Source organism: Bos grunniens, chromosome 16, assembly GCF_055505025.1.
Source record: "Bos grunniens cultivar Pamir isolate PY7600 chromosome 16, Bosgru_T2T1.0, whole genome shotgun sequence".
Lineage (NCBI taxonomy): Eukaryota > Metazoa > Chordata > Mammalia > Artiodactyla > Bovidae > Bos > Bos grunniens.
In genome coordinates this window covers 24,017,403-24,040,994 of record NC_141180.1, presented here as the reverse complement: position 1 = coordinate 24,040,994, position 23,592 = coordinate 24,017,403, and the positions used below count along the sequence as shown (strand labels likewise).

Sequence of the window (23,592 nt, the reverse complement as noted above, 5' to 3'; positions counted from 1 at the left end):
CCGACTTCCAGAGACTCTCTTACAGTTCACCCACTCCAGGATTATAAAGCCACCTTCACACCGGCCAGGTGTTCTTGGCTCACCTGAGGGACAAGTTGCCTTCCTCCTCTGTCACTCTGGGTTCAGCCCTCGTGTAAGGCTGCCACCCTCCTGGCTTCTCCCTGGCCGTGGAGAGTATCATGTATTTGATGTGTGTTTCCTGGTCATTCCCTCCCCCTTTTTCCCCTTAGCCAGTTTGAATTGTGAATAATTCATGTGTTTCCATGATCCTGCCACGGTGTTTCTCCTTCATGAATCAAATCCCTGAGACACAGTTTATTTTCTCGCCATCTTTTGGTCAGGGACAGGGTTTACTCCTGTAGGTCATGAATGGAGGCTAATATTTATGCCTGCTTATGAGACAGGTATGTTTTTTCCCATTTTGTTCTTCTATGATGGCCTATATTTCTAGTATGTTTTAATGGGTATATATTTGTATAATATTACATGCTTGGATAGATGGATTAATAAATGGATAGTTAAATAAATAGATAGATGTGCAAATAGACAGACTGATATAATTCCTTCCCCAGATAGCTTACTCGGTCACCTTTCTTATTTATTTAAAGTTTCTGGTAGCAGAGTGGTGGATGCTTTTGAACATGTTCCTCATAAGCAGTGGATGCCCTAACCCTCAATTTGTAGCCCTGCTTCTAAAAAGCAGTCCTCATAAGGACCCTCATAATAGCTCAGCTCTTATCCAGAGTCCACTTGGGGGTCATCTCCATTCACTTAGTCTCCAAGTATCTACTGAGGACTTACTGTGCACCAGGGATTGGGCAAGACTCTGGGAATAGAAGGTGAACAAAATAGACACTACATGTGAATCTGCAGCTTGCCAACTGCTGGGAAACTAGATATTAATTAAATAATTCTATGTACATGTACCAGTATATATGCACGTATGTATTTCTAAACTGATAGACTCGATGTGCTCACCTGAAACTGATATTTTTAATATTTTGATGAAATTTGATAAAATTGACATTAGATATATAAATTATGAATATAGATAAAGATTTCTGAGCTAATAAATTCTTTAACCTTTTAAAAAATTTATTGGACTAAGTATAGTTGTCAGGCATACTAAGATGGCTGATAAATTCTAAACCTGCTAAAAGTAAGTAAATTATGACCATAAAGTCAGGAAAAACAGTGAAAGCAGCTATTTCTGGAGGAGGGTGGTATTTGTGATCAGAAAGAGACATATAAGGGTGTCCTTGAAGTTCTAGGATAGTGATGTTCTATTGTTTCACCTGGAAGGTTGTTACAGGGAACTTGAATAATTATTACTCAATTATTATTATTGATTAAATTTTACTTTCAGGTTTTATGTACACCTGTGTGTATATGTTACGTCTTACAACTTAACAATTTTAAATAATAAAGAGAAATCCAGAGTTTCCTATGAGAGCACATTACAAGGTCATCTGGCTCCCTGGAGGAAGGGGCATCTGACCTGAAATTTACAGATGAGATAAATTAGGCACAGAAAGGAAGATGTGGAGAGAGAGGATGGAGGAAAGGGAAGGAGGCAGAGAGGGAAGATCATAGCACAGAACAGAGCCCAGAGAGCCTGGGGGACCCTGAAAGCAGTCTAGTAGCTAGAGCCCAGAGAGGGAGGAAGAGCAATGCTAGAGAGAGAGGCAGGAAGGGGGCCATGCCGAGCCTTGTTAAGGATTTCTGTTTATGTCTTAAGATCAGTGGAAAGCGCTCAAAGGTGTTAAGTGGGAGAACGACATGATCAGATATACATATTGATGAAATCTCTGACTAAAAGTGTACAGAATACATTAGAATAAGGCAAGAGAAGATGAGGGAAGATTATTGAGGGGCTCATGTTAGCCATAAAAGAAAAAGATGATGTTAGTTTGAATAAAGTAGTAACTGGTTAGAGATGGAAAGTAACAGACAGATGTAAGAGATATTGAGAAAGTAAAGTCAACAGAACTTGGCGATGGGTTTGTTGCCTGTCTCCCCTCAAATGCATGTTTCATGAGCTCCGAGTCACCATCACCGGTGGATGTTCAGAACCTAGGACAGTTCCTGGATCTGTCAGGCTCTCCTCGAAGACTCTTCACCGTGGTTGTTTCTGTGTGCAGAATGTGTCATATAATGGAAGTGGAGTGATGGGAGAAAGCTTCTGGGGTTCCCAGTACATAAAAAACGCAACGAGGACAAACAGCTTAGAGCATTTAGGAGCCACCCTGGGGATTCCAGCACTTCCTTCACAGAACAGGGAAGTAAATTAAACAGAAAATGCATTATTTCAATGGTAGTAAACATGATGAAAGAAGAAAATACAGTTACTAGTGCTATTGGGTATGCTAAAACACTAATCTTCACAAACATCTCAAAGATCGCCCAGACAAGGAATAAATGGCCAAACTAACACCAGCCAACTACCCTTTACTCAAACAGATTGTCTGGTCATCCACTCCATGTTACATCCTGCAGAAGGCCAAGAAATAGAGAGCAGCAATGTAACTGGTAGACTCTTTAAAGCTATGGAATGAAGCTCAGATTGGTGCTATTTAGTATACTTTTAAGTTTAAAAATGTGGCTGGAGAGATTCTCCACAATTTTCAACATGAAAATAAAATGACACCCCGGCTACCCCAACCCCGCCCATCTCCTAAAGTGCATGTAGGCAGCTAAGAGTTGGAAGCTGTTGTTCAGGCAGTTTGCACAAGGAAGGAGAATTCTCCTCCCACTCTGTGGTCAAAGAAAGTGGCATAAACAAAGCTGAATATGTTCTAGGACTAAGTAAACACCCTTTTTGTTGATGGTAAGTCAGCAAATGCCTAGGCAAGGTCTGCATTTGAGGTGTAGACTTTTAAAGCCCAAAGTCAGGCCAGTTATTTAAGAGGAGAAGCAGAAACTGAAAAAATGTAATCATAAATTATGACAAAGCCTGAGCGTTTTTTAAAAGTCTTAATTTTTTCAGAATAATTTGTATGACTGCATGACATGAAACTCTTCACATCAATGTCTGTTTTTCAGTGGAGTAAATCTGATATACAAGTAACGTTTGATTATAGGCAAATCAAAAGAGAGGTGGAAGGGGTGGGACTGGGGAAATCTGCTTGAATGAGCCCCAATGTGGCATGTAAAGAGTGACAGCCAAGCAAAAACAAGGGCATGAAGAGGCCACAGATCTATACTAGACTGAAATGAGGATCCTCTTTACCAAAATACTTGAGGATGACTGCAAAGAAAGGAGCCAAGCTATAATAAGGGACTTGCTTAAGGAATGACAAGGGAACTCTAATGACAGCTTGGCCTGGTAGTCTATTGAGCAGTCTATGGTGGGGCCAAAAAATGATGACTCTTTTCCCAAGGAATCATCTATTGCCCAGAAAATTTGGAATTTATGAGGTCTTAGTTTAAAAACCTCAAAATCTTTCTATGGAAACTTTCAAGGACTATAATTCCAACAATAGTGTTTAAGGTCAACCTGCTTAAAATCACAACCAAAACTGAACCAAATCCAAGATCCATGTTTCTACCAGGGTGAAGGTCTCTGCTGCTCACAAGATGAGACCCTGAGGAAGCATTCAGACAGCAGCCATCACCCAGCACACTCTAGTGGAAAGAGCATCAGGCTGGCAATCAAGAGACTGGTCCTGGCTTTGCCACTGATTTTCTATGAGATTTCCTTTCTCTGTCCTGAGTCTCCTTGTTTATAAAATAAGAGAACTGAATTAGATGTTTCTTTCTAAGGAACAAGTGCAGCAAAAGTCCTGAAGGGCTGAAATTGACATTTTTGATAAGCCAATACAAATGTAACAGAGTGAATAGTAGAGAGAGAAATGAAACAGAGGTCAAAAAAATATGGAAGATTTTGTTGATGATGTAAGACATTTGAGTTTTATTTTTAACTGAAAGGAAAATCACTGGATTATTTTAAGAAGTATGATCACTTTAGTGTTAGGTATAGATTGGCTCCGGGGGGAGAGTGGAATCAGGGATAACAGCTGGGGGCTTTGGCACTGGTCCAGGTGAGACCTCGGGGCATTCATGGTAGAGGAAGGATCTGAAAAGTGCTTAAAGGTAGAGCCAACTTGCTGATTGATTGATATGGAGTGGTATGTGAGGAAAAGAGGAATTAATAATGACTTGAGTGACTAGGTAGATATAGTACCTTCTACCGAGAAGAGAAACAGTAAAAGAGGAGCAAGTTTAGGACATCGATGAACCAGAAATTCTCTTCAGACACATTACGTTGAAAGACTTTATTAAATATCAAAGTAGAGACGCTAGGTAGAATGTTGGATTCTCTAAGCTGGGTTCCAGAAAGACGTTCAGAGCTAGAGGCATGGGCTTGGTAGTCGCTGATGTACAAGTGGTATGTGGTCCCTAGGTGAAGTTAGACCCTTTTCCCTAGCCTCATGACTGAATTCAAGAGTATTCTAAGTTTTAAAGTGTAAAAAGAGAAGCCAGGAAAGTAGCGGTCCCTGAGACAGAAGGAAAACCTAAAAAGTGCATGTCACCAAAGCCAAGGGAAGGTAGTGGTCTAAGGAAACAGGTAACTGCCCGGTGATGCTGAGACATCAAGTACAAAGGCAGCAGAGAAATGACCATGAGATCTGGCTACATGAGACTGCTCTTGAGCAGTGTCTAAGGAGTTGTCAGGATAGACTGGGTGAAGAGAGAATGGAAGGGAGAATCGGGAACAGTGACATGTTCCATGAGATTTGCTGTTGAGAAAGCTGAGAAATAGAGTAGAAATTAGAGAGAGGAGAATCAGGAGAGTCTGAGTGAACTCCGGGAGTTGGTGATGGACAGGGAGGCCTGGCGTGCTGCGATTCATGGGGTCGCAAAGAGTCGGACACGACTGAGTGACTGAACTGACTGACTGACTGAGAATCAGGAGAGGCTTTCATGTATTTTAAGGCAGGAAATATCAGAGAACATGTATATATTAATAGGAAAATAAGGTGGTGAGGGAGAAATTGAAGATTCAAGAGAGGAGTGTTGAGGGACTTCCCTGGAGGACCAGTGGTTAAGAATTTGCCTTCCGATGCAGGGGACATGGGTTCTATGCCTGGCTGGGGAACTAAGATCCCACGTGCTGTGGAGAAACTAAGCCTTCATGCCATAACTAGGGAGCCCATGTGCCCCAATTACTGAAGCTCAAGTGCTCTAGAGTCTGTCCTCTGCAACAAGAGAAGCCCCGGCGATGAGAAGCCTGCCCACTGCAATGATAAAGCCACACACCACACTGAAGACCCAGAACAGCCAAAATAAGAAAATCAAGGAAAAGGAGTGGTGATAACTGCAGGAATGAAGTCCTTAGGAAGTGTGAGAGTCTAAGGTCACAACACAAGAGGAGAGGTTAGCCCTAGGGAGGAGCAGGGGCCCAGCACCCCTGAATAAGGAGGGAAGACAGAGAGGATGGGCCCTGCGACAGTGAAAGGTGTGGCGTTAGTAGCAGGAGGGCAAGGGAGAATCTGTCTGCTAAAACACCAAGTAAGGTCATCCAGGGGAAGAAATTAAAAAGGGAGGGTCGGTAGTCTTTGGGGAAAGGAGAGGTAAAATTGTGATTTTGGAGAGTGGAAAGTAAAGGTGCTAAAGAAGTGTCATGGAATTGCCAGACTGTTTCCAGTACTCACTTGGGTCATAATTGTAAAGCAATAACAGTCCACACAGCTATCTATTTCTCTCTAGTAGTGTATACTTGTTCAGAGGTAAGCATGACCCAGAGTTTAACAAGGTGGGGTTCTGCCAGGTGAATAAGGACAAGAAGGCCTCAGAGGCTTTGTGAGGGATTAATGCTATAGACGGAGGACAGAATCTAAAGCCTGGTAAAGCCAAGCAATGGATAGTGAAGAAAAAGAAAAAGGCCAGGGGCTTGAAGAAGTCAGTGCAATTGTGTAACTGGTGGAGCTGAAGCACGAGAGTGGAAGAGAAAGAATAATGGCCAGAATTGGGAAGCTAGACCTCAGGACTGTGAGGAAGGTGCAGTTAACAGCACTGTTGAGGGGCAAGGATATGCTCATGGGAGGAGGTGAACCCTCTGGTGCTGTCATTAAAGTTTGAGAGACCCACACTCTGCTTTCCTGACCTGCGTGTCTCCTGTCCTTATGGTTGACCAGAGAGGGACTTTCCTAATAAGCATGGTTTAAAGGATGCTGTGGGAGCCTCACAGCCCTACAGAGGCTTGCAACTGGTTTCTAACATTCTCCTATTAAAGCTTCCTTCACTTCTTTCCTTCTGCTTTCCATTAGTGCCACCACCTAACTTATTAATTCATTATCAATCATTTATACATAGGTGTGATTTAGTGACTCCCAGTCTTTCAAGTGAGAAGTGGTTGGCTGCATCAGCTTTTAATAGGCTACAGGGCATGATTTTTAAGGAAGAATCTGAATTAAGGAGGGGATCCCCCAAAGGGGGAAAGGGGTTAGGATATAAACACTTGTTGAGCACCTACTATGTGCCAGGCTCTGCTCCAAGGGTTTTGAATATGAGTTATCATTTGAGACACCATTGCTTCCCCTTATTTATGCAACAGGATGGCTCAGAAAGAAACATCTGTCCTTTGCCTAAGCACCACAGCCAATGAGTGATGAAGCCAGGGTAGGAGGTCAGAGCTACAGAGCCTAGAAAGTGTTCAGATGGGAGGGAGAGGCATTTAAAAGGAGAAATACAACCAGTCTGAGGCACTTCTTGGCAAACCTCACAATCCTAGTCTCCGGCTCCCTTCCTGAGGACCTCGAATCTGTGTGTGGCTTTTTTTTTTTCCACTTTCTTTATGAGGTTGTTCCTTGATGAGTTTTTTCCTCCCTTCCTTTTTTTTTTTTAAACGATAATTTAAATTTTTATTAGGTGCTCAGCCGCAGCATAAATACCCCTATTTGAATTGCTGACACACAAATCAATAGGAAAGCACTTTCCTGGACTGGAGCCTTGGCATGCGAACCTCCCAGCCGCATCCTCTTTCCAGATGAGAAGGAGTTGAAGAAACAGAACGAGCCATTTTCTTAAACAAGCCACAGTTAAAGGAAACAGAATGAGCCATTCAAAGTTTCTGGTCTCAGGGCTTTTCTTTCATTCTCTATCCCTCATTCTCACTAAGCAGTCTCGCCTTTAACCTCTGTATTACCAATCCGAGCGGTGTCATTTCTACAGGAGGAAGTGAAGAAAGCAGTGTGGGTGGCTGAGAAGTGGCCTCACGTTTTTTCAAATGAGAGCAAACCAGCGTCCCCCAGTATTCCATCAGAGAGGAAAGATCTGGAGTTTCTGCAGGTCCTACCCACCCACCCCTGAGACCCCACCATCACTCTCTGGCTTGGAGAACTTGCAGTAGGAGATATGCTTAATATAATGGAATGTCTCAATAGCAAATAAAATTCAGTTAGGCTGTGCTTTTAATACCCTGATGAAAAAGGCAACAAGCTTGTATCCTGCTACATAGCTTAGGATTCCACACCTAAAAACCCAAGTGGTTGATAATTCTCCCCATGGGTATCCTAAAACGAAGGTCCAAATGCTAATCTTCTTCTTGTGTATTATCTCCCACCATTCTTACCACTCCACCACCACGACTCAGTGATCCTGTGTTTCAGCTATACCACGTTTCTCAGTTACCTTCTGACGTGCCCTTTCTTTCTGACTCTGAGTCTTTGTATATACTGTTTTCTCTCTGAATAACAGAGTGACCAAGCAATGTGAGTCACCTTGCCCCTCACCCCACCCCCAAGCAGTTGGTTTCTAGACATTAACACTTCCTTATGTTGTGGGGTAGTTACCTACCTGTATGAATACATACAGATGGTCAACAGGCACATGAAAAGATGCTCAGCATCACCAATAATTAGGAAAATGCAAACTCAAAACCACAAGGAGATATCACCTCACATCTGTCTGAATGGCTATTATCAAAAAGTATGTGTGTGCTCAGTGGTGTTTGACTCTTTGGGACCCCATGGACCCCACCGGGCTCCTCTGTCCATGCAATTTTCCAGACAAGAATACTGGATTGGGTTATTTCCTTTTCCAGGGAATCTTCTCGACCCGGAGATCGAACCCATGCGTCTTTCATCTCCTGCATTGGTAGGCAGATTCTTTTACCACTGCACCTCCTGAGAAGCCCCACTATCAAAAAGAGAAGATAACAAGTGCTGAGGGGTGGTGGAGAAAAGGGAACTCTTGTGGACTGTTGGGAATGCAAAACTGGTGCAGCCACTTGGTGGCTTTGTGGCTTCTCCTCTACCACAAACAGATTGCTGCTAAGTTGCTTCAGTCGTGTCCGACTCTGTGTGACCCCATAGACGGCAGCCCACCAGGCTCCTCCATCCATGGGATTTTCCAGGCAAGAGTACTGGAGTGGGGTGCCACTGCCTTCTCCACAAATAGATTCGGAGATCCTCAAAGCAGGGAGCCATGTCTCATTCAATCCCATATCCATTAACAGTATGCCTCGCAGTAGGTCTTTAGTAACAATTTGTTGAAATAGAGGATACTGGCTGAAGATTCATTCATTCATTCATTCATTCACCCAACCAGAATTTACTAAATACAGTATGCCAGTTTAGAAATCCAACTGTGAATAAAACAAAGTCCTTAATATTGGGGAGTTTATGTTCTATATATACATATACATATATATATATACACATATATATAATATTAGTTGATGATAAATGAGATAAATAAAAATAAAATGGGAGAGTGACAAGGAAAGCTATTTTATTTACTATTTAACCTCTCTCTATTTCCCCTACACCCCTAGTCCCTGACATCTACTTTCTACTCTGTTTCTATGATCTCAGCTTGATACCATGCAATATTTATTTTTTTCTGTCTGGCTTACTTCACTTAAGATAATGCCCTCCATGTTCCATGTTGTCACAAAAGACAGGATTTCCCTTTTTTATAGCTGAATGATATTCTATTGTTTACACATGTATGCTACATCTTCTCTAGCCTTTCATCCACTGATGGACACTTAGGTTGTTTCGATACCTTGGTTATTGTGAATAATGTTTCTATGAACATGAGAATGCAGATATCTCTTCAAGATGGTAATTTCATTTCCTTTGGATACATATCCAGAAATGGGATTGCTGGACCATATGTGAGAGTTGGACCATAAAGAAAGCTGAGCACTGAAGAATTGATGCTTTTGAACTGTGGTGTTGGAGAAGACTCTTGAGAGTCCCTTGCACTGCAAGGAGATCCAAGCAGTCCATCCTAAAGGAAATCAGAAGGACTGATGCTGAAGCTGAAGCTCCAATACTTTGGCCACCTGATGCAAAGAACTGACTTGTTGGAAAAGACCGGGATGCTGAGAAAGCCTGAAGGCAGGAAGAGAAACGGATGACAGAGGATGAGATGGTTGGATGGCATCACCGACTTGATAGACATGAGATTGTTGGATCATATGGTAGTTCTAGTTTTAATTTTTTGAGGAACGATAATAGCTGCACCAGTTTGCATTTCCCATCAACAGGGCACAGGGGTTCTCTTCTCCACACCCTCCCCAACACATGTTATCTTTTTGATAACAGCCATTCTGGCAGGTGTGAGGTGAAATCTCTCCATTTTTCTGATTTGCATTTCCTGATTATTGGTGATGATGAATATCTTTTCATGCCCCTGTTGGCCATTTGTATCTTCTTTGAAAAAATGTCTATTCAGGTCCTTTGCCCATTATTAATTATTTAGGTTTTGGAACATTTATTGTTATTGAGTTGTGTGAGTTCTTCATGTATTTTGCATATTAACCTTTTATCATCTATGCGGTTTGCAAATACCTTCTCCCATTCCGTAGGTTGCCTTTTCATTTCACGGATGGTCTCCTTTTCTGTGCAAAAGTTTTTCAGTTTGTTTCAGTCCCACTTGTTTATTTTTGCTTTTGTTGCCTTTACTTTTAGTGTCAAGGAGAGCTATTAAAGATAAGATTAATAGGGTGGGCTTCTCTGTGGAGTTTACATTTAAGGCTACTGGCCTGCTGGACACAGACTCTATGTTCTTTAGCTACTTGTGGAATGAGGTGGGAGCTGTCCCTGTGTAGTGGCTGTGATGAGTGGCTCAGGTTCCCAAGATGGCTGACTGGGGGAGACAGGAAAGCCAAGACTATCTGGCCATAGGAAACTTGGCTGCTGCAGCATTCAGCACTGATCTACTGAGGGAGCTATTTTGAAAAATATGGTGGAAATGAAAGAATTTGAGATCCTTATGCCAGAGGCCTTAAAGGAAACCCTGGGCTCTGCCCATCCCCCCACATATGCTGCAGCAGCCACAGGAGCTGATCCTGTCTTCTGGGCTTCTGGGCAGAGGATCTTCTTAACCTTTGTGATTTCAACCATCAGCCCAATCCCAGCACAACAATAAGGGCTATAAAATGAGTAAGCCCAAAGCTGCAAGATCTTGATCTCAGTTTTGTGACTTACTACCTATGCTGCCTTGGACAAGCCACAGAAACTCTATAGTAATTCCCCCGTCTATAAAATGGGAGCAATTAACGTGTCGTTTTGCCCACCTTCACACATAGTTTTGCAGATCAAACGTGATATATGTAATAGTACTATGAATATTATGAAACACAACAAAAATGCAAGAAATTATTATTGCCAACAATCAGGGAATCAACATTCATTGACTATTAAGTGCTAGAAACCCCATAGAATACTGCTGCTGCTGCTGCTAAGTCGCTTCAGTCATGTCCTACTCTGTGCGACCCCATAGACATCAGCCCACCAGGCTTCCCCGTCCCTGGGATTCTCCAAGCAAGAACACTGGAGTGGGTTGCCATTTCCTTCTTCAATGCATGAAAGTGAAAAGTGAAAGGGAAGTCGCTCAGTCGTGTCCGTCTTTAGCGACCCCATGGACTGCAGCCTATCAGGCTCCTTTCCAGGCAAGAGTACTGGAGTGGGGTACCATTGCCTTCTCCCCATGGATACTACCTTTCTCAATTTTCACAAAATGTTAAAAGCTACCATGTTCCTCATCTTAGAGTCAGGGAAACAGAGATTCAGGAAGGTTAAGTGAGCTCACCAAGAGTGTAGAGCTGGGCAGAACCAGGATCAAAGCTCAAGTCCACTGTCTTCAGAACTGATACAATTTCTCCCTGACTCTGTGTCCTCCTGCCTATGGGTGGTTGGCTCAAGCTTGGGATGGATTCTTATCCCTGAATAACCTCATTCAGAGCTGGGGTTCGCATTTCCCCTGAGTTGCGCCTCTCAGCCCCAATGCAAGAACTAAACACACCTCTAACCAAGCCTGCATTGGGGTGCCCAGGTCTCCTGGTGCCCAGTCCCTCTACCCTGGGATAAACCTGTCTCTTGGCTTGGTGGGCCACTGTGTCAGGAACATCGAGGGTCGGTTCTAAGGCACTGCACAGCCCCGTTGCTCCTTTGGCTGATATTCTGCCACTGTCTCCATCTCTGACCTCACAGCAGGGTAGGCTTAAGCTACACTGAACTTCCCTTTGGCCCCAGCCAATACTACTGCATCCCTTGAAATCTTCTGGTGGTCCTGGCTGCCCCGGTGTTCAATTTATGTCCTCACAGCTGAACAAGAACCCTAAGTAGGAGCAAATTGAGCTTTACTGCATTTTCCTACCATACTCCTCCCAGCTGGACCAAGCATTTGAGAATCCATCACAGGAATTTTATTTTGCATGGTGGCAGATTCGAGTTAAAAGAAGTGGCCCACAAGTGAATGGGTAGTTTTAACTGTGGCCCAGATAATCCACAAAGTGGATAAACCACAAAGTGAATGAGGCTTTTGTGGGTACATGAGAATTGACACCACCTTGTGAGATCGGATGAAGGAAAATCCATTTAAGAAAACTCACTTGCATGGAGCTGGATTCTTTTCTCATCCTGAAAGAGTTAGATGTGGCTTTGTTGAAAATACAGAAGAATTCCCCAAAGGAGTGGTAGTGGAAGAAGTGACAGCACTAAGCCCCCGAGAGAAATGGTGACTGATCTGATCTTATTTTTAAACTCATCTTTGTGATTCAAACCAACCTTGTGAGAGCTATGATTCTCCAGTCTTTGCATCTCTCTAGCCACCAGGAACTTGCGTAGTTTCTGAGTGATGCTCAGCACAACATGGTAATGTAGTACACAGAGTTCCTGGGTATGAATCTTGGCTCTGCCATTTATTATGTGTCTTCTGGCACTTTAAACAATCTCTTTGTGCCTTAATTTTTTCATCTGTAAAATGGGGACAATAATAGTACCTCCCTCAAAAGGTAGTTGTATAGATTTAGTAAGTTTCTGTGTGTGGAGTACTTAGATCAATTGCCTGGCAATCATGTTTATAAAGTAGATGTTAGTGATTATCATGCTACAAAAAAATAGACATGAAACTATTTTTGGCTCTATCTGGTGACTTAGGAAACTCAGACTGTTAGAGCCTAACGTGCTGGTAGCCGATTTCCAGTAACCACTCTCCATGGTTGCTACCTGGCAGGCTTGGTCAGGCCAGTGGCTGAGCTTAACTCCAGGGAGGAAACCCAATGCTTCAAAAATGAAAGAGCTGTTTACCCTTTCTAGCAGGCTTTTGCCTTTGGCAAATAGTCCCCTTAGCAACATTTGACCTTAAGAACTTAGCAGGAAAAGGGCAAAACATTTCAAGGAACAGGAGCTGGGTCTCCTCCCAGGTGTCATGTCACAGCAGGGCAAGGGGATGTCAGGTGGGACCCCCTGGCCACTCTGTCAAATGTAGCTGCCTAAGGTCCCCAGAAACCTGCCTGGGAAGTGTGGAAGCTGTAGAAGGACGTGTGTGTGTGCAGAGAGAGAGAGAAAACTCTGAACTGGTCCAGTCTCCTCCACTCCAGCTGCAGTGAAGAGGTACTGGTGGAGCAGAGAGAGCTGGGAGGTGACCCCTATGGAGTTGGAGGGAAGACACTGCCAGGGAATCCCCCTGGCCCTCTCGGGTGGTGTCATTCCTTTTTCCTCCTAGGTCTCCAAGGATGGCTGCCTGAGCTTTCCACTCTCACTAAATAAAGCTGATAAAATACAAATGAAAAAGGAACAGGGGAGGGGAAGAGGATAAGGCACACTCTTCCTTTGCATTTTAATATGAGCCTCAGACCATTTTCAATAAGAGATTGACAGAACGTGGTCAGCTCCCCACCCCCACTCATTACATATCAAGATCCAGATCAATAGCATCCTTTCCTCTCCTCTGGAATATTCCACTTATCCCCTCCATGGATGGAGGATGGGCACAGGATGCCACACCCTTGACATGGTTGGCTGACCTCTTGAATGTCGGGTCTGGAAGGGCATCCCTTCCAGACATACTCCCCTGGGACCTGTGCTCCAAGTGGGCAGCACTGAGTCCCTGATCTTTCCAGGGAGCCAGGTGTGGGGATACAGCCAGGACTCACCACAGGGGCAATCCCACAGGGATAACAGCCATCTTGTTTGGTTAGTCTGCCTTCCCTTGAGTAGCTGTCCCAGGTGCTGCCCAGAGGCTCTTGTAGGACTGAGGAGCGCTGGTAGTAAGATGAAAAGAAGGCAGGGTTCAAGTCCACTGCCTGTCCCCTGAATAGACTTGCTCCAGCAGCCAGTCTCAGGCCACAGGGGGCACCCCCAACCCATGGGGGAAATATATGGCAAAGTATCCATGTGACCTAATCTCCACCCTTAAAATGCCCTCCTTCCACCTTAGACATTGCCATCAAGAGAGAACTCCACTAACTGAAGACCCTGTAAGTGCTACAGGCCATTCGGAGCCTTCATTACGAAAATGATATCTCATTGAACCCACAACAGCAATTTCCAGAGGTAGAAGCTATTTATTAATACTTCATTTCATAGGTGAGGAGACTGAGGCTCAGAAAAGTCAAATGACTTTCCCAAGGCCACACAGCCAGTAAGTGACAGAGCCAGAATTCAAACCCTTGCTGGGCAGGGTTTCGCCAGAGCATTTCTGCAGGCCCCAGCAGGGGCTGGAGTGGAGACCAGGCGGGCGTGGGGGCTGGTCAGCACCGGCTCTGCAGTCTCATTGCCGGATCCCATCTGGAGCCAGGAGGCGCAGAAACCTGGCGGCTTCCGAGGCAGATGAAAAGCCAACCTCCCTCAAATTGTTTTATTTAAAGCCAGACTCCTGACTGTTTGAAGCCGCTTGATTTTGGCAGTCCTTGTTTCTTTTCCTTTTAAACAGCCCTCGGAGATGAGGAGAACGTATCGCTGCAGGCGCCTCACTTGCAGATGCTCAGAAGACCTTCGGCCTCCCCCGCCCCTACCGGCTGCTCCCCGCTGCAGCTGAGCGGTGAGTGTAAGTGCGTGTGAACACGTGGGCGCGTGCACGCGACTGGGTTGGAGAGAGGCAGGGAGCCCGGAACCCATTAGCACCCCAAGTATAGATACAGATGAAGTCTTCTGATTTTATACAGAATCTCACCAGCGTTAAACTTCATTTATATCTCTATAAATGCATACAGCTTTGAACACGAGACTTTATGGCTGGGTTTATAAGTTTTGTCTCCCTGCAGGCACAGCCTGGGTCACCGGGAGGATATGCCCCAACCTTGTGCAGGGCTCTCATCTGGTCCTCGGGGTCTTGTCCTTTCTGCTGCCTGGCCTCCCTGGGTCCTGCCCTCTCCCTGTCTGCACTGAGCCCTCTCACCCCTGGCTCACAGCTGGCTGGACTGTGGGGAGGACGGGGGAGGACCTCGGGGCTGTCACCTGACTACCACTCCACATCTGTCCCTGGACTGGAGCCCCACTGCTGACCTTGGTATTAACAAGTTCACTGGAGATGGCAGGACAGGCTGGCAAAACCTGGTTTATGAACGTATCTGCTTTACAGAATCCATTTAGACAAACAGAACATCCACACAGATGCCGGTGCGCAGTGGCTACAGGGTTTACAATAATTCAGGAGGCAGGCAGCTGCTTCTCTCCTGATGTGCTTATGGAGATAAATTCAAGGTAATCTATATAAACCCAAGCCTTTGAAATTGCACACCGTCAAAAAATTCCCACAATTACTCTAGCCCAGCCAGGAGGTGGCTGTTATGTTCTTCTTATGGAAAACATAATTATAAAGGAAGAGAAAACATTTCATAAATAAAACTCAGAGTGGCAGAAGAACCCGGAGGGAGGGGAAGGCCAGAGAAAAGAAACCCAAAGGGGCTGCAAAACCCAGTGTCCCCTTTAAGGTTCAGATTAATTTCAGTCCAGGACAATTTCCAGGGAATTAATTGGCAAGAGGCATCTTTCAGATATTTTTAAATATCAGCCTTCCAGGCTCTTGGTGCTAAAGGAGAAGAAAAAATAGCCAACACATGCTCCTAAAATCAAGGTGATGTAAAACAAGGGCCTGCCCAGCCCATTAGCCCTTGAGGAGAATATAAAATCCAGGTCAGCCCAGATAATTGTTAGCTTGTGAAAATGCCAAGTCCCCTCGTCTGTCCCCAGTCCCCAGGCCGCAGGAAATGGCTAGTGGCACATTGGTTCACGCTTCATGCAGATGCTGTCCTGGGCACGGTGTACTTGTGTCCCCCTTTGATTCTCATAAAAACCCTTTAAAGACGTGGTGATCTTTATAGGCTTTTGGGGAGCAGTGAAGAAGCCCTGATGAGGAACCTCAGATTCAGACAGGTAAGTCATGGCCCCAGGGCACAAGGTCAGGATGTGGTAGAGAGGGAATCTGAAGCCAAGCTTCCTGTAATTAAGCCCCAGTCCTCGCTTCTTGCTGCACACGGCCCCAGGATGGGAAAGGGAACCACAGAGAGGAGTGAAAGAGCTTGGGCTCTGTTTCAGACAGATAGAGATCAAAAACAGCCCTGCCACCTACAGGCTGTGCTGCCCTGGGCAAGTTATTTAGCCTCTCTGAATTCAGGAGCTTTGGTTCTGTCCTCTGTGGTCTTCATAAGAAAAAGCAACCATTTCAGTTCAAGTTGCACCATGACCAAAGTTTTCCCTTTTTGTTGGACTGGAGAAGGTTTTCCTTGCAAAGCCTTGCTTCTGGGTTGTCATAAGGATTAAACACCTAGCTTAGCACCTTCTACCTAGCTACTTCCAGTAAATGAGAGCTCCTTCTATTATAGTGAAAATCAAGTGCAATACTCTGTTGCCGAGCCTGGTATAATGCCTGATGCATCAAGAACATAGCATAAATAATATCCATCATCATCATCATCATTATAACAAGGGAAACAAGTTAGGAACTCCTGTACTTAAGTTGAGCAGAATGTTAATCGCTCAGTTGTGTCTGACTCTTTGCCACCCCATGGACTATAGCTTGCCAGGCTCCTCTGTCTATGGGATTCTTCAGACAAGAATACTGGAGTGGGTTGCCATTCCCTTCTCCAGGGGATCATCCCCAGCCAGGGATTGAACCTGGGTCTTCTGCATTACAAGCAGATTCTTTACCATCTGAGCTACCAGGGAAGCCCAGGTTGAGCAGAACCAACAGCAAAACGAGAACATTTTTCTTAGGCCCTCCTGTGGGCCAGGCCCTGTGCTGGACTCTCCCAGCCTTCGTAGGACTGGTTATCTAGGCAGAGATTTTCACATATAAGATTAATAATAATGCAAGATATAAAATTCCTCCAAAGATACGTAAAAGAATCACAGTAGAGCCATCATTAATCACCAAATGGGTGATACAAGCAAGAAAAGAAGGCAGTTAAGGCACAGGCTTCAAACCTGGGTTTGAATTTCCATTGTATCACTGAAGTGAAGTGAAGTCACTCAGTCGTGTCCAATTCTTTGTGACCCCATGGACTGTAGCCTACTACACTCCTCCGTCCATGGGATTTTCCAGGCAAGAGTACTGGAGTGGGGTGCCATTGCTTTCTCCAGAGAATCTTCCTGACCCAGGGATCGAACCCAGGTCTCCTGCACTGTAGGCAGACGCTTTACTGTCTGAGCCACCAGGGAAGTCCCTGTTGTATCACTACTTAGCTGTAAAAAGTTGAACAAATCACATAAGTCATAATGCGTCTGTTTTGTCACCTGTAAAATGGGCATACTAATATATGTCACGTGTTTTAGACCCTAAATGACATAAAGCATTTATTAACAGTGACAAAAGCAAATGTTTGTTAAGGGCATTCTATGTACTGTGCACTTGGCTAAAGCCCATAGCAAGTGCTGTCAACGTAAGCTGGTATTATCACTAGACAACAGAAAGATCCAAGCTACCAGGGCCCAGGCATGTGAATTTCTTGGGTGGATTCAGATTAAAGACTAAATTCCAGCCCACAGATATTGCTAAGCTGTTGTCAAATATTGGTTGTCATGAATCGACACTGTCCTAGGATCAATGTTCCAGGCTTTTTCCTCTTGTATGATGAGAATTCATCCAGATTAAATAAATTCCTCCCGGATCCTGCTAATAACTTTTTATTGAATTGTCTATAGCCAGAGAATAAGATGTTTTTATAGCAGCCAAGTGGAGGTGAGCTTGGCAATGCCTGCTCTAAGGACAGAGGTCCCAGGGTTGTAAAACTGTAATGAGTCTGTTGGCTTATTTGCCCCTGGCCCCAGGACTCCATTTCTCATTATGTAATCTCACCTTAAAATGCATAAGCCAGGAGGGACCCAGAGATGTGCCCACCAAGGGTGAGGGTTGACCTTTCTGTCTCGTAACTCTCCGAGCTAAGCAGGAATAGAAGAGTTTAAGATATCAGTTCACTGGAACTGTGTCTATTGTACACTTACCAATGAGGGTCAGACTACAGGAAGCAGACCTAGCTCATTGGGTTGGTGGGGAATGCATCACCCCCACTTCTTCTCTTTGATTTGCCTCCAGGAAGCCACCTGCCTGGTTTTCATAGGGAAAGGGAAGAATTTCAACCCACTGAGACCTATGACCAAAGAGTCTCCCTTTTCCATTTGGTTGGAAGTAGAAGGAACTTGCCAAAATTAAAGAAGTCGAGACAAAGCAACCCAAGTGTGTCCATCAGCAGATGAATAAACAAAATGTGAGCCATGCATACAAAGGAATATTACTCAACCTTGAAAGGGAATGAAATCCTGACACACGCTACAATACGGAAGAACCTTAAAGACATGACGCCAAATGAAATAAACCAGACACCAAAGGACAAATATGGTGTGATTTCACACACAGGAGGTGCCAAGGTTATTCAAGTTCATGGAGATGGGAAGTAAAATGGTGGTTGCCAGGGGCTGGGGCGGTGGGGGAATGGAGAGTTGTTTAAAACTACAGAGACTCAGTTTGGGAAAATGGAAACATTCTGAACATGGATGGTGGTGATGGTTCCATTGACCATGTGAATGTACTTAATGTCACTGAACTATACACTTCAAAATGGCTAAAGTGGTACATTTTATGTAATGTATGCTTTATCACAAGAAAACAAAAGAGTAAAAGGTAAGAGGCGAAACTGCTTAAATTCCCTTTGCCAACTGACCTTTTGGTTACTTGCTATGTTCAAAAATATGTCAATACAGTCCTAGTCCAAAATCATATTGCTAGGTAAAGATGTGGTGATTCTTATACACAGTTGGAAACAGCACTTAAACACCTGAATTCCATTTTTCTCCTCTCAGTGGCCCTGCTCTTAAGATGAGACTCCAGTTAGGTGGGGAATCTCATCTGATCTTTATTAATATCGCTGTAATTGAGATAAGGCAAAGGTGTGTCTCTGCATTTTCCCCATCATTTACTGGGATTGACGTTGTGGAGATCATTCAAATTTTTTGTTTCCACACAAACCTAGACCTTGGGGAATCCTCATCGTGACTGTCTTCTAACTTGTCATGTCGCAAGGGCTTAGCAACCTACGTTCCATTCTGTGGGATCTCAGCTGGGGGTGCTGATTGAGGAAGAAGCCTTCTCAAAATTGAGCTGACTGGTGCCTTTTCTGATATAGGCCCACCCAGAACAGGCAGAGCCTGGGAAGAAGGTGCTTAGTGAAGTCTCTGAGTGGAGGAAGGCAAAGGACATGTTTACCCACCAAGCATGTAAACAGCTCTGTGACTTACTTGGCCCCGTTTTGAGATCTCCTAAAGACATATCCACGTATTCTACTTGGGCTTGATTGTTGCCTGCTACACACACCCCTTGATTTTCCAACACCATGACTATAAACTTGGACAAGGAGGAAACTCCTCCCTCACCTTTGTGTTACCCACCCAGTAACAGTAGCATCAAACCTCCAAAATGTTCTTGAGAAGTCTAGTGTCTATATGAAACACTAAGCAATACATTTTCTCTGCAAAATATAGCAATCAAAGCTATGGTGATAAACTTCAGAAAGTGAAGAAAGTGATGGGGTTGAAGGAGGGAAATATTAATTGGAAAGAAGAACAAGGGAACTTTTGTGTACGCTGTTTGGGGGAGTGATTAAACAGGTGTACACAGTTGTCATCAAGACTCACTAATCTTGACACTTAAGACCAGGATAGTTTTATTATATGTGAATTATTCCTAAAAAAAAATTTTTTTTTAAGTAATAGTGGAGGTCTCTGGGTAAAAAAGGGTAACCCATGACTGGGATCACTGACTCAATGGACGTGAGTCTGAGTGAACTCCGGGAGTTGGTGATGAACAGGGAGGCCTGGCGTGCTGCGATTCATGGGGTTGCAAAGAGTCGGACACGACTGAGCGACTGAACTGAACTGACTGATGACTGTAGCAACCTTCTCTCCACCTTTTCCTATATCTCTCATCCCCCCAGATCTCAGAGACAGCCCAGCTGAGTCTCTACTGCTCAGTGAATGAGGCCTGGGTATGAAAATAGGCTAACTTTCCTTCCAAAATGTTGGCCTGATGTGAGAGCTAGAGCTGCTGCAGGAGTGGAGGTCTTATTAAGGAGTGGATTTGTGTCCAGTTCCCTACTCCTCTCCACAGGTTTCTGTAGGTGCTCAGAGCCCAGACTTCTCCTGCTTCTTAGTCATCCTCCCACATTGTGAGCCACAGAGAACTCAGTGGAGGTGTTCTCAGAGGAGGCTCATAGGAGAGAAAAGTCATCAAACGCTTTGGTGTCATTACCAAGACACTCACGGTAATCTTGGAAGGGTGCCTTCAACTGGGATTTCTGGGGCAAGGTGAGCATGGCAATCGGGTGCAAGATATCATTTCAGCCTTGAGTCTACCAGTCTGGGGTTCCCTCTTCACAGTAAGTCCAGAGAACTCCTCACCATTCTGGCCATGGGTCATGACCATCTTTTTGGCTGAGAACTAAAGACCAGCAACACCTTGAGACTCCTAGTCGATTCTCATTCTTTGCCAGGGAGGAGCCATCACGCCACACTGAATTCACTAAAAGGCTCTGGTTGAAAAATATGTCCACTGGGAAGCAATTCATCCCTGCTCTCTGCCACACGTGAGCATTTCTGCATTTCACAGGAGATGAGATATTAGGAGACCCAAAGTTCTCTTTCTGCTTTTGCTACCCTCTGGCTTAGCACTTTAAACTCCTATGTCTCCCCATTTATTAAATGGGTCCAGTAACGGCACCAAGTACTTCTTTCAGAGAGAATTTGAGGTCATTAATAAAATAATGACCACTAAGTACAGTGATTTCAGTAACAAATGGTGGCTTTGGATAGGGTCCACTGCAAGGGCATGAATTTTTTTCAACCTTCAGGGACTTGTCATGCAGAAATCCATCTACTCTCTTGTGCAAGCTGGGAGAGTTTGAGAATGGAGGGAGTTGGGAGAGTTGAAATATGAATGAGTCAGTGTTGGTTTCTGATACTCTGCTTTGTCTATTTCAATCTTTTTTCCCCATCCTTACAGGCTCTGACTACTCTTTCCTCATTGCATTCTACTTCCAGACATTCTAAGGAGATGCTGAGGTTTCTGGATCTAATGATAAGAATAGTTTAAAAAAATAATGATACCATTTCACTCAGGGCTATGTCTTTCACCCAGGAGCCTTTCGAAGCAGAGGCAGAGAGTATTTTGTTCAGCTTGGAGGAGGGACTCAGCATACTGAATTAAAAGCAAGACAGAGAGTCATCACCCTAGAGTTTATCGGCAACTGGAAGGAGTAAAACCTCTCCCCACCTCTGACTCTCTTCTGCTTCAGCATACTTGAAGAAAATGACCAGAACTTTATACAGATAGGGGTTAATTCAAGGCAAGATTTGCTCTTACAAGAAACCACATATGTTTAAAAATACTCCCTTGGGCTGCTCTCCATGGAGATTCAGATGATTGAAAGAAGTCCCTGGTGCCACTTGTTGAATGGCCCCACCCAAGCAGGTGTGGGTAAGACTGAAGGGCAGGGATCAGCAGATAGTGTCTCCAAGGCAAAGCCAAGGCAGCTTCGGGAAGTTAACTGAATATATTTCAGAGGGGCAGAAAGCAGAGGAGGCAGAGCAGTACCTTGCAAAAAAAGTCTTAGCAATGAAGTCTAAAGTAATGATGATTCCATTCGTGGTATGTTTCAGTGCTGGGAGACATACATTACTTCAAGCCTTCCTGAGTTAGGACCTGCAGCAGATTCGCTTCTGCTTCCCCAGACATATGGAGACAAACCTTTCTCCTGGGCTGTCTCTCAGTGACAGAAGTCAAAGCAGAACAGACTTTGTCCTCTTTGCAACCATACATAGTCAAGTATGACAGAAAAGTGGAGGGCAGGTCCTGCCTCCTTGCAAATATAGTTTGATCTGCATGGGCCAACCTCTGCAGAGCTCAAGCTACTGACACTTCCTTATCACCATGAAGGCAGGGGGACCCTAGCCCCCAAACCACCCAGCCTGATGCCCACCTGTTGCCCCTGCCCACTTGCCATGGATTCACACCAGGAGAGAAAGTAATAAAAGGTCAGATTGGGCTCTCTTCACAACAAGAACCCAGATATTCCTGGGGAAATTGACATTTTTAAAAACCACATCCTCCAACCTCTCTCAGAGGAGCATAACTTTTAACTCTAGCTCCACTCTCAACCCCCTCCCAGCTTCCTTTGTAGCACTTTCCCTCCATGGATGGCTTGTCAGGAAAGAGTTAAAGAAGGTGCACAACTAATTCCCCAAACCCTCCCTCTTATCTACATAAAAGAAAAAAGAAAAAACAGCCCTACCCAGAGACAGACACGAAGGAACCTGCTGGCAATTTAGCTCAGACCTCACCTGTCTTATGCAACAGCCTGCAGACACACACAAACACACACACACACACACACACACACACACACACACACACCCTCATAAGACCAGAGTCCACATCCCCCTTTAATTTGGTAGACATAGTTTTGCCCCTTTTTTTCCCCCTACCCAAAACCCGGCTTGACTGGCAGCAGATAGATGTAACCTTACTGCCAAACGCCTTGTAGGAACATAGGGAGACACACAGGAACCAAAAATGCATCTCATAGCTCTCCGTGGTGCTGAAATCACTCCGGCGAGGAAATCGAAAGGAGCGAGTGCGCTGGACTTACCGGGCTGGGGGTGGGCAGCAGGGGAGCTAGAGGAGCTTCCTGTGAAGAGAATTCTTGAACGTGCTGGAGCCAGTTGCTGCGCTCACCTAGAGAGCCCACCTCTCTCTTCTCTTCTCTTCTCTTCCCTTCCTCCTTTCCCAGGAGGACCAGAGGAGGCTCCGCGAAAGAAATGAAACCCGAGCTGGCAGGGCTAGAGTGGAAGGAGAAAGAGGAGGCAACCAAAATAAGCTGGAAAAGTCAGGTGGCTTTACTCCACTAGTGGTAATTCCTCGGGTCAGGGAGGACCCCTCTTCTCTCACTGCGTGTCTGAGCCCTTCTCCGTCTCTGCGTGCTGAGCAAACAGCCTGAGTACAGTCGGTTCCTGCCTCTGACGTGAAAGAGACGAGGAAGCCTGGGACTGCTTTGCTGTCTCTCTCTCTCACGCGCTCTCTCTTTTCCCCTCTTGCTGAAATTTCAGCTGCATGATATATTTTTTTAAGCCTCTGTTTTTTCCATCCCCCTCGAAGCAGCCCCCTAGTGGACAGAAAAGGAAATCATCCTGAGTCCTCTTTTCAGACACAGGAACACTTGCCCTACCCACACAAACTCTTAGGTGATGCTCTCATACAGACAAGGTCCTGTAGAGCCAGGTTCTGCCCTCTGGTCAAGCCGGATAGGAAGGGAAGGGGAGGTGGAGGGAGACAGAGAGGACAGGAGCTTTTGCAGATCCTCTACCCATGTTATTATTCAGTCACTCAATCCTAGCTGACTCTTTGCGACCCCATGGACTGCAGCACACCAGTCTTCCCTGTCCGTCACCATCTCCCTGAGTTTGCTCAAACTCACGTCCATTGAGTTAGTGATGCCATCCAGCCATCTCATCCGCTGTCGTCCCCTTCTCCTTCTGCCTTCAATCTTTCCCTGCATCAGGGTCTTATCCAACGAGTCAGCTCTTCACATCGGGTGGCCAAAGTACTGCAGCTCAGCATCAGTCCTTCCAATGCATCATGGGATTCCAGTGAATCCCATGGTTGCAGAAATTAAAAAAGTGAAATGGGTTGGGGGGAGGTGGCTGCGGAATGATGTTTTGAGGAAAATCAGTTTTGAGATTCCCAAGTAGTTTAAGGTCCTGACTCAGCAGAAAGACACTCTCCGAAGAGTGAGGGTCTGCAGCCAACTGAGCTATGTCTGTACACAGGACTCCTGAGAATTGAGTGTCTAAAGAGTCAGGGGATACAGGA

At 44.9% G+C, this 23,592-nt stretch overlaps 1 protein-coding gene and 1 non-coding gene across 2 annotated transcripts in view; both read right to left on the bottom strand.

Moving 5' to 3' along the window:
* The window catches only part of TNR (tenascin R), a 487,368-nt gene extending 464,557 nt beyond the window's left edge, over nt 1-22,811 (bottom strand). Inside the window, exon 1 of the mRNA XM_086342434.1 lies at nt 22,373-22,811. The gene's annotated coding sequence lies outside the window, so the exon portion shown is untranslated. The remainder of the gene's footprint in view (nt 1-22,372) is intronic.
* On the bottom strand, nt 16,332-16,403 carry TRNAY-GUA (transfer RNA tyrosine (anticodon GUA)). The gene has a single exon. It is a non-coding gene; the product is annotated as a tRNA-Tyr (tRNA).
* Nucleotides 22,812-23,592: the final 781 nt, after the last annotated feature.